Consider the following 12,498-nt stretch of genomic DNA (forward strand, 5'->3'; position numbering starts at 1 on the left):
TTTTTTTTTTTCACTGTGGTGAAAATATACATAACAAAACATATGCCATCTCAACAATTTCTGCTTGTACAGTTCAGTGACATTGATTACATTCTTCAAGTTGTGCCACCATGCTCATGATCCTTTTCCAAATCTTTCCACCACCATTAACATAACCGCTGATACGTTTTTTAAGATGTAGCAGTTTTATTTTTAAAATACCAATATTTGTAATGCGCTTGAAGTTACATCCCTTTGTAACTAAGCAAACCTATGATGAGAAGTATTTGGATGACAATAAAGATGTGAGGGGATACGTAGTTTTGCAAAATTCATTTAGAAGGACCATGAGCAAGCACGTCGAAAGACCGCGTGTCTGCAGGGGGAGGAGGCAGGGCCGAGGCCTCCCTGATGGCGGGGCCGCGCGGGGCATGGTCTGGAGTCCAGCCCTGGCTGCGCCTCGTGGCCTCACGAACCAGGATGCGCGTGCTGCCTACAAAGAGGCATTTACAAGGGAGAAGAACCCCTACAGTGCCCCTTTTTAAAACAACATGGGAATTAAGAGATCAACTGGCCGCAATGGCTTGAAAAACAAGTTCTACGATTGGCTTCCTCGTTGCTTGGGGCGTAGGTAGGGATAGTTGAGCAGAGACGACCGCCTGAGAGCTTCCCAGCCTGTGATCCAAGGTTTAATTCGGGGGCGGGTCTTCTCAAAGGCAGTGCCAAAAGAGGCCACTTGAGGGCAGTAAAGGCTTCTCAATGCCCGTAAGTGGGACGCTGCGGGGTGTGGCTCCCAGTCCGGGCTGCCCGAATAACTTCCCCCAAAGCAGCTATGTTCAGGCTTGCCCATGGTCCTGCTCAAGAATTTTCGTAATATTGATCCATTGCCTAACCTGTTACCAAAATTTGAATGTTAGTTTTCCAAATGTGTTCAGCCTTTTCATTATAATGCAGATTTTCTCCCCAAAAGCCCAGCACTTTTCCTCCAAAAGTCATCTATTCACTCAGGAAGTATTTACAGACCTCTATTACACGGTATCCACCTGTGTGTGTGTCAGGCATTGTGAAGAATACACACAAGTTTCCCTAAGTGCACTTATGTGCGCACATGAGTGTATACATTTCTTCAGGAACCAGATTCTGAGGAGCTCTAACTGGAGAATGACACGGAGTATCAGGCTGATTCCAGAAAATGCAGGACCTTTGCAATAAGACATGGTCCTCGCCCAGGAAGTGTGTATCTAGCTGCTAAGTAGCTATTAACGCAGGGTGGTGCGAAATGATTGGTTAAATAATAAGGACTTTAAGAGATCAGAGGAGGGAGTGGGCTCAGTAGGAGAACCAGGAACATGGGGTGAGAAGTCTTCATTTGCTGAAAACAAGTGAGAAATGGGATACCTTCCTTACAATAACCTTGTTCCCATTTTGCAAGTCAAGAAACTGAGGATCAAAGAAATGAAGCTTCTTGGCAAAGGTCACACAGTTAGCAAGCATCAATTAGCCAACTCCAGATCTGGCTTACACTAAAGTCCACGCTTGAAACATTCCCCACCTCCTTTTTTAGAAAATATTGGCTTAAAATTTTTATTTTATCTTACTTTATTATTTCTTTGTATTTGACACATGTCCATTGTTGAAAATTGGAAAATAAAGATAAGTTACAAGAAAAAGAAAGCACCAGTAATGTCTTAATTCCACAATAATCTCATTAATACGTTGGTGTCTTATCCTAGAAGTGTTGTGAATACACGCACACACACACAATCTTGTTACATATATTTCAGAAAATATATATAACAAAGAATGTGATCCTACTAAATATGCTTTTTGATATTTTTGCCTTCCATATAAATAAATGTGTATATCAATGTCACTTTTAATGACTGCATAGTATTAAGAATGAACCATAAACTCACCAACTCTCTTACTGATGAACATCTAGAGTGTTTCCTTTTTTTTTTTTTTTGCTATGGTAAATAACACTCAAACATCCTCTTTCTTATATCAAAGTGCCTTTCTTTATTCCTTTAGGATAAATTCCAACTCAGTATTATTCAAAATTTTAAGCCTTTTGATAAATACTGCCCAACTGCCCTCCAGAAGGTTTGTGTCACTTTATACTCCCACCAGAAGCATTGTTTGAGCGTGTCCATTTCGCTCTGATTTTGCCTTTGGATAGTTAAATTTTTTCATCTTCGTCAATCAGATAGGTAAACATTTTGACATTGTGTATTAAAATTTGCATTCTTTTAGTTGAGTTGAACTCTTAAAATGTATATTGGCCATTTTAATTTATTTTGTCAATTGTCTCTCACGTCCTTAGTTTTTTTTTTTTTTTTAAATTTGGGATGATCTTACTGATTTGTAAGGGCCCTTGACATTTTAAAGCTAGTTAGCCTTTTGTCATATATATTGCAAATGATATTTCCCAGAGTTTGTTTAATCAATTATTTATTTATTTTGTGACTTTTTACTTTGTTTATAGTTATTTATTTATTGGCCATACAGAATGTTTTAACCTGGTAGCACAGTGGTTAAAGCACTTGGCTGCTAACTGAAAGGTTGGCAGTTCGAATCCAGCAGCTGCTCTGTGGGGAAAAAATGTGGCAGTCCACTTCTGTACAGATTACAGCCTTGGAAACCCTATAGGGTAGTTCTACTCTGTGCTTTAGAGTCATTATGAGTTGGAATCGACTCGGTGGCAACGGGTTTTTGGTTTGCAGTCAATTCCTGCTTTTTCTACTATACTGCATGCCTCTCAAAGCAGCATGAGCTAGAATAAAAGCATGGGCCTAAAAGTCATGAGGCCAAAAATGTCCAGGCTCTATCACTATGGCAGATGGTAGTTTCCAAGATAGCTTCAACACATATGATGTTACCATCCCTCCCATCAAGAAGTAGAAACTATGTTCCATCTTCTTGAATCTGGGTGGGCCACTGCAGAGGGGATAACATGTGCTTTCTGAGGCTAGGCCATGAAAGGTGAAGCAGCTTCCACCTAATTCTCTTGGAACACAGCCTCCATATTATGAGGAAGCTCAAGCCACATAGACAGTCAACATGTAAGTGTTAGAGCTGGCAGCCTGATCTGAGGTCTCAGTCTACAACCAGCATCAACCACCAGATATGCGGGTAAGGAAACATTCCAAATAACTTGATCCCAAGCAACCGTCTTACAGCAATCCAGTGAGAACGGCCCAGGTGAGCCTAGTCAAAGCCAGGACCATGAAAGATGATAATGAAATGATGTTTTCAGCCCTGGGTTTGGAGATAGTTCATTAGACAGCAATGGATAACTGGCATTTGCTGGGGACAACTGATATTAAAAGCCTAGAAACCAAACCCTTCCTTGGCCCTTGCTCAGTTTTCTTATTTGGAAAATGTCAATGAACAAAGCAAGCAGGATCCCCCTCTGTGGGCAGCACATCCCAGCCTCAGCACTTGTAACTCTGACTCCTGCCGCATGGCTCACACACACGAGGTGGGTCTTCTCTATGACATGCAAGCAACATATGACCTCCTCTCCCTTGAGAGACAACTTTGGTTCCATCCACTGAATAGGAAAAACAAGAAGAAGGAGACAAGCTGTTGCTCAGACTCTACTCAGTCACAGAATACATTTTAGCAAGTGATCAGATTAGAAACTTCCTCTTGCCCTAGTTCTCTCAGTCCTATTGGGAAATAACCTGATTCAGGAAGAAAGCATGATAGTGGCAATGAGGAGAGGGGAAAAAAAAACCATTTGGTGTATTTAGAGGTACAGTGGAGTTAAGGCTTGAATAATGTATAAGCGAGGGTTTGTTTGCCAGTCCTCTAGATCCAGCCAACTGGGGCCATTGTCTCCAGATGTGTGTTTTCCTGTAGCGCCCATGCAGACTTGCAGTTTATCTTTGTGCAACCAGCGCTGGACTTGGCGGGGGCGGGACCTGTGTTTAAAGCCTGGCTCAGCCACATGTTGGGGCAGGTTTCTCCACCTTTTTGAATCGCCCTTTTCTTCTTTGTAAAATCAGGGTATTAATATCCACCTCATAGTAAAATTGTGAGGTTAAAATGCAATCATAACAAGTGAAAGTGCTTGGCACCCACCGAGAACAAAGTAAATGTTTATTTTTTACATTTGTATAACATTTTAAAATTCACGAGATGCTTTTCACCTTCATTAAGTCAGTGGAGAATGTAGGGTGAGTACTGCTACCCCATTCAGGAATGATTACACCGAGGCCCAGACATGCTGACGTCTCCCAGTTAGCACATTTCAGGTCTGCCTTCACACTGACCTTTCTCTAGTGCCATAGCCCATGCCGTTTCTATATACCCCACCATCTTCCCTAAAAGTACGTGCATGTCCTCTATATTAATTGAGTGCCTACTATGTGCCAGATATCGGGCTAGAAGCAGCATGCAGAGGTAAACAGGGTGGAGCGGGAAGACCATGCCTGAGCTGAGTCTTGAAGGGAAAGCAGTTTGCCAGGCAGATGAAAGAAGAGGTGGTGTTCCCGACACAGGGAATTGTATGTGCAAAGATCCAGATGCTGCCTGAGGAATCTCAGATAAGGCTGTCAGCAGTGAACCACTCTTTAAGGGAGGCTTGGGGGCAGGTGAGAGAGGGGCTTTTAGACCACCAACCCTAAGGCCTTGAATGAGCATCAGTGGTGAAGAGCTACAGCTGCTAAACAAAAGGTCGGCAGTTCGAATCCACCAGCCACTCCTATGGAGCGGTTCTACTCTGCCCTATAGGGTTGCTATGAGTCGGAATCGATTTGACAGCAATGGGTTTGGGTTTTTTTTCTGGTATACTGCAGGAGGAGTCCCTGGGTGGTACAGATGGTTAAGTGCAGGACTAATAACCAAAAGGTAGGCGGTTTGAACCCACCGAGAGGCAGTTCGGAAGAAAGGCCTGTGATCTACTTCCAGAAGGTCACAGCCTTGAAAACCCCATGGAGCAGTTCTACTCTACACACATAGGGTCACTATAGTTAGAGTCAACTCAACAGCACCTAACAGCAACAGCGACATGCTGTAGGAAAGCAGGAGGGCAGAGGGCGGGCCCGTCATTCCCTCCCAGAATGACTGGTGTCCAGTTCCGGCTCTAATCCTGTCCTTCCCAGCCCTCTGAGGGCACAGCTCAAAGATTCTTCACACAGAGCCAGTCGCTTCTGCTTGCATCCTGGAATTCCCTCCCTCATTTTCTGGTGCTGAGGTTCAGGTGTGTGGCCTGGCTGCTACCTCACAGGTCCACGAAACACATCCACAGAAGTAACAGGCAGGTACTGAAATGTACTGTTACCCCCTATTACCATCAACAAACCCAGAGCTTTTTGAAGGCTGAAAATAGAGACTCAAAGTTCTAAGCCCTGATTCTCATAGATGCAAACTGAAATCCACATGCTAGAGAAGCAACGATTCATGGATGATCAAATACATTGTTTTTCTTAAGTCATTGACAGTCTTGGAATATGAAATCATATTCCCAGCCAGTTTGACTATCATTAGAAAATCTCCTAAAGTAAAACATTCTCTCTGATATTCAAATACATGTACCCATTTGGGATAAACGGTAGACAATAATAGGCATTTCCATCTAGGATAAGTAGTTCCAATTTTTTGATAAAAGCTATTTCATGTTATTAGAGAACGTTTGGAAAATAGACACAAGACAAAAACTCATTGCTAACCCTACCACTCTAAAATGACTGTCCTTTGGTCTTTAGTGGTAATCACAGTGTTATATTTGTCTTTTTTTTTTTTTCAAGAAAAACATGCATACTCAAAAATGCACAAATTACAAGGGTATACAGCTCAGTGAATTTTCCCAAAGTGAGCACTGCTGGAGAATCACTTTTGACAGAGAACAAGAATATTGGAGGGAAAGTCTATTAGCAATACAGTTACATCTGAATAAGCAGGGGCTTTTCCCACTGTGATTATAAACAGGATGGTTTGTCCCACCAGCCTTGGCATACTGGCCTCCTGGATCCTCCATAACTCATTTGCTGAGCTGCGCAAAAGACATGATCGCAGAAAAGACATTAGGGACAAGGCACTGGGATACATTTGGTGGCATCCAATGACTATGACTGCTCACGTTTTCTGAATATGGCAACTGGGCTAAGCGTCAGAAAGACAGATGGGGTAGAGGCCTTTGAAGTCACTTATACTAATATAGCCTTTGTTAGGTGTGTGATGGTTAGTCTTATGTGTCAACTTGACAGGACTACAGTACCCAGTTATTTAATCAAACACCATCCAGGTGTTGCTGTGAAGGAAGGTATTTTGTTGATGTGATTAACATCTATAACGGGTTGACTTTAAAGATTACCCTCGATACTATGGGCGGACCTCATCCCATCAGTTGAACAGCTTTAATAGTAAAAACTGAGGTTTCCTGGAGAAGAAGAAATTCTTAGATATTCTGCCCGAGTTTCCTCTGCTGCTGGCCTGCCCTACACATTTCTGACTTGCTAGACCCTACAATTGCATGAGCCAATTCCAATCAATTAATCAGTAACCTATTGATTCTGTTTCTCTGGAGAACCCTGACCAATACAGAGTGGGCAAGAAGATGGGGGCAGGGAGAACTTAATAATATTCTAAGTGTGATCAGCTCTTAGAAACCTAGAGCTGCACTCTGTTCATTGCTTTGCTCAAGCAAAGTAAAATGGAATAAATGTCTTTTGAGGGTCCACTATGGGGTAGATTCCATCTGGCCCCTTTGCTGAACCTCAGTTTCCTCACCTGTGAGGACATGTCAAACATTCCCATCAAATTGCCCCTGCAAACATACTTTGGTGAGGAGGGTATGGAGAGAAAGCTTATCAAAAGCTAGATATTCCTGGGACACTTCATGATTTATCTTTAAAAATCCACATAAATCTTGTATTTGATTCCATAGTATATCCAATTTTTAAATGTAAAATACCATCAAATAAAATTGACCCTTCAGGAAGAGGCACCACAATTACTCCATGTCCCCTTTTTGCCCTAGCTGATGTCCACCCCAGGGGACCACAGAAAAAGCATGGATCCTCAAGGGGTGGAGCAAATACACATGAAAACACTTTATAAATTCTTAAATGATATAAAAATGCCAGCTATTATTATGAAGAGGAAGGAAAATTCAAAGAGCCTTCTGGAAAGTGTCGACTGAGCCAAGAAGACTGATTGATTTAGAAATCTACCACAAAAGTGCTCAGAGAAATTATTCTAAGTCTCCATTGGCTCATAGATGTACAGAAAGTGTTGATAGTTGCCTCTTTAATTGTTGCAAATAAATTGGTTCAAAGATCAGGTCATTTTCAGGTATAATTCATATAGACACAATCTAGAAGAACTTCTAGTATCCTACTTAAGGCTGTTATTGACCTTTCAAGCCCACCATGCTACTTGGATGGCATGTCTCCAAAAGAAAAGACAAATAAAGACAACCAGAAAGTGATAGCATTTAATCTGCATTTTTGGGAGTGTCCAAATGCAAACTTATTCCCAAGGGAGAAGAGATGTGGGCCAATATGTTGATCAATAGAAAACAGGCAGAGTTAGAGTACAAACACTGGAAGACACATGGGTAAATCTGTGTGGAATGCCAAGAATACAGCTTTATATTAATTATTACTTTGGGAAGTGTCTTAGTCATCTAGTGCTGCTATAACAGAAATATCACAAGTAGATGGTTTTAACAGAGAGAAGTTTATTTCCTCACAGTAAAGTAGGCTAAAAGTCCAAATTCAGGGCATCAGCTCCAGGGGAAGGCTTTCTCTCTCTGTCGGCCTTCTACTCTTCAGTGTTCCCCCAGACTAGGAGCTTCTCCACGCAGGGACCCCAGGTCCAAAGGACGCGTTCTACTCCTGGCTCTGCTTTCTTGGTGGTATGAGATCTCCCTGTCTCTCTGCTCACTTGTCTCTTTTATATCTCAAGAAATTGCCTCAGGACACAATCCAATCTTGTAGATTGAGTCCTACCTCACTAACACAACTGCCACCCATCCTCCCTCATTAACATCATAGAGGCAGGATTTACAACACATGGGAAAATCACACACTACCGGCAATCATGGCCCAGCCAAATCGATACACACATTTTTGGGGGGACATAATTCAATCCATGACAGGAAGCAAGTGCATACTGTAGGCTAGCTTTTAATAGATGCTATAATGGATACCAAAGATGCAAAAGATTATTCCTAGCCTGAGGGAACTTGGGCACTTGTCGTAGAAATAAATATAAACATATGAAAAATGAGAGAAGCACAAGTATGGTGTGACTCTAAAGAATATATTTTATCTCTGCAATAAGGAAAAACAATGAACTAATTAATGAATTATAATTTTGCTCATGTTACTTTTTTAATTTAAACCTTAGTAAATCAATTTTAGGAACCCTGGTGGCGTAGTAGTTAAGCATTCAGCTCTAACTGAAAGGTCAGTGGTTCAAATCCACCAGCTGCTCTGCAGGAGAAAGATGAGGCAGTCTGCTTCTGTAAAGATTACAGCCTTGGAAGCCCTATGGGGCAGTTCTACTCTGTACTATGGGGTCACTATGAGTCAGAATCAACTCGATAGCAATGGGTTTGAGTTTGGGTTTTATATCATTTTTAAAGAAGGTGTGTGGGATGAAGTGGAATACTAGGAAATTCTCACACTTTTGACCACCAGAGGCCCACGAGAGACAAAATAATTAGCACTTCTGTTTGAATGGCAAACAGAAAATAATTAATGAATTTAAATTATTTTTTCTTTTCTTGGTCCTGGTCCTTTGGCCTTCACTGTACATACGTAAATGCTGAGGTAGGAAGGTTCAGAAGCCCCAGGGTAGGGTAGTGATTCCCAACACTTTCAAACAAAAAATTTCCTTTTTAATGTCAAAAAAATGTTCGTGGCTTCTCTTAAAATAGCTGTATTTTGAAGACCCTCTGACTGAGAAGAGAGATAATAACAAATGGTTACCAACTTCTAAAAGAAGTTCTATGTTGTCAGTCACAAGAACGTCTAGATACATTGAAAGGGTCATATGTATAACTGCCTGATACATTATGCATTCATTTTAGGCAATCCTTGATACACATTAAGGTTCCACTTGCAATAGCATCAAGGCCCCCTCCCCAACAGGGGTCTGTGGCCCAAGGTTGGGGACCCAAGGCCAAGGGAATTGGACCTGTCAGAAGAGGCATCTACTACATACCTGATGATGACAGCTGTGGGTAAAATAAGAAGAACCCTGGACTGGGCCTGAGGATCTGCTTTCTAGCCACAGAACTCAAGCAGCTCATCCAATCTCCCTGGGCCTCATTGTCCTCTTCTGAAAAACACCTCATGGGGCAGCAACCTAAGTGAGAGAAGGCCCTCCACACTTAGCATTATAAATACAAGGAAAATTGCTATTTGGTGCACTATTGTGACATCTTTAGGCACTTTCACTCAATTCTTACTAATATGAGAGTTCCTGGGAATAAAAAAGCATGTGAGTTTCAGAAAGGAAATCAACATTAGCTGCAGATATTTAAGGCTCTGCGCCAGGAACCATCACGTTCTTCAGCTCATTCAGAGCTCATACCCACCCTGTGAATCCAGCAGTGCTAAACCTGTTTGAAATCAGAGCCTTAGAGGCTGGGATCTGGCATCAGTTTTCTTTTTATGGCCTCCCACAAGTGATTACAGTATGCAGCATGGTTGAGAACCACTGCTTTATAGCAAAGGCAAATTTGCATAGTATAACGCATGTATGCACACATGTGCGCACACACACCCTACATGAACTAAATGCAGAGGAAGTAGCTATTATTACTATCATCCCTATTTATCTGTGTTTTTCTATAACTCTTTGGGCATGTTTAGTACTGTTGCTTTAAAGTCTTTGTCTAGTAAGCGCATTATCTGTCCTTCCTCAGGGATAGCTTCTGTCACTTTATTTGGGTATTTTGCATGGGTCATCTTTTCCTGTTTCTTCCTCTGCCTTGTGATTTTTTGTTGAAACTAGAACAGTTAACTATTATACTATGGTAACTCTGGAGATTAACTTTTTACCCATAGCTAGGGTTTGCTCTACTTCTTTATTATTGTTATTATTATTATTTTAAATTGTTGAATGTTGTAGTTCTCCACTTCAACACCAGACACCCCATCTCGGTGCACCTGCTGTGGCTATTCTACCACACCTGCTTGGGGGTATTGTCTGTCACTGTGTCACCACTAGGCTACCTGAGCAGGGGTGCTGGCTGTGCTGCTCCAGCACCAGATGCTTCTTTGTAGTACCTGGTATGGCTGCTATGGGGATGCCAATATTATCCCCATTTTATAGGTAAGGAAACTGAGGTGCAGAAGGTTGAACTTGCCTAAGGTCACAAGAGACTACATGGATGAGTCGGGATTTGAATCCAGGCCTGTCTGACTCCTAAATTTAACTCTTAACTTCTGCAGCTCATGTTGTGGAGTGCAGAGACATGTGGTGTCTTTTGAAGTGCAGAAGTTTTAAACTTTGATGAAGTCCAATTTACTATTTTTTTTTTAATGGATCATGCTTTTGGTGACATATTTAAAACTTTGCCTAAGTCAAGGTGTCTTAGTTATAACAGAAATACCACAAGTGGATGGCTTTAACAAAGAGAATTTTATTCTCTCACAGTTTAGGAGGCTAGAAGTCCAAATTCAGGGCTCCAGCTCCAGCGGAAGGCTCTCTTTCTGTGTTGGCTCTAAGGAAAGTCCTTGTCATCAATCTTTCCCTGATCTAGGAGATTCTCAGCACAGGAACCTTGGGTCCAAAGGACACACTCAGTTCCCAGCATTGCTTTCTTGGTGGTATGAGGTCCCCAGGTCTCTCTGCTTGCTTCTTTCTTTTATATCTCACAAGCAATTGACTTAAAACACAACCTTATCTTGTAGATTAAGTCCTGCCTCATTAACATAACTGCTGCTAATCCCACCTCATTAGCATCATAGAGGTAGGATTTACAACACAGGAAAATCACATCAGATGACAAAATGATGGACAATCACATAATACTGGGAATCATGGACTAGCCAAGTTTACACTTTTTGGGGGGGGACACATTTCAATCCACAACACAAGGTTACAGTGATTTTTCTCCTATGTTTTCTTCTAAAATTTTTGTAGTTTAAGGTCTTACATTTATTATTATTATTGGTGAAAAAATTTTTTTAATTGTGCTCTAGATGAAGGTTTACAGAGCAAATTAGTTTCTTATTAAACAATTAATACACATATTGTTTTGTGACATTGGTTAACAACCCCACAACATGTCAACACTCTCCCTTCTAGACCTTCAGTTCCCTATTACCAGCTTCCCTGTCCCCTCCTGACTTCTCATCCTTGCCCCTGGGCTGGTGTATCCCTTTAGTCTTGTTTTGTTTTATGGGCCTGTCTAATCTTTGGCTGAAGGGTGAACCTCAAGATTGACTTCAGTACTGAGTTAAAAGGGTGTCCGGGGATGATAGTCTCAGGGTTTCTTCAGTCTCTGTCAGACCAGTAAGTCTGGTCTATTTTTCTGAGTTGGAATTTTGTTCTACATTTTTCTCCAGCTCTGTCCAGGACCCTCTATTGTGATCCCTGTCAGAGCACCATCTAGTCATGCTGGGCTCAGTCTAGTGGAGGCTGTGGTAGTCATTTGGACTAATCTTTCCTTTGTGTCTTTGCTTTTCCTCATTTTCCTTTGCTCCAGATGTAGGTCTTACATTTAGATTGATGACCCATTTTGAGTTAATTTTTGTGCATGGCATGAGATAAAGGTCTAACTTTATCTTTTTGCATGTGGATATCCAATTCATCTCACCACCATTTGCCAGACTGTCCTTTCTCCTTTGAATTGTCTTGACCCCTTTGTTGAAAGTCAACTGACCGTAAATGAACCCTTAATTCTGTTTCATTGATCTATATGTCTATCCTTATGCCAGTCTTGTTTACTGTAGGTTTGCAGTAAGTTTTGAAATTGGGATGTGTAAGTCCTCTAACTTTTTCCTTTTTCAAGGTTGTTTTGGTTACTATGTGTCTTTTGCCTTTTTATATAACTTTTAAGATCAGCTTGTCAATTCCTGAAGTCAAAAAAGAAAAAAAAAAAAAAGCTTGCTGGGATTTTGATAAGAATTAAATTGCATCTGTAGATCAATTTGGGGAGAATTGCCATCTTAATAACATTGACTCTTCCAGTCCATGAACATGGAATGTCTCTCCATTTATTTAAGAAGAGCTGTAATTCATGAGCAACTATTACACCCTGGCACTTAACCTAAATCGTGTATAACCTGCATTTTGCTGATGTGACATCTGGGCCTAGAGACTTTAGGAAAACTGTCGAGACAACACAGCTAGTATACTGGGATTCCAGGCATGATCTGTCCAACACTGGTCCCACTTCATACTGTTGCCTTGTCTTACTATTAAGGTGGCTGGCAGCCCCCCGGCTGGTTCTAGTTTGGGGCATTTCATGGAGGTAATAAGTTGTCTTTAAAAAGAGATAATGGATTGATAAAAACAAAAGGAAGGTTGGGTTATCAATAACAACATGGAAAT

Source organism: Trichechus manatus, unplaced genomic scaffold (genome assembly GCF_000243295.1).
Source record: "Trichechus manatus latirostris isolate Lorelei unplaced genomic scaffold, TriManLat1.0 scaffold00021, whole genome shotgun sequence".
Taxonomy (NCBI): domain Eukaryota; kingdom Metazoa; phylum Chordata; class Mammalia; order Sirenia; family Trichechidae; genus Trichechus; species Trichechus manatus.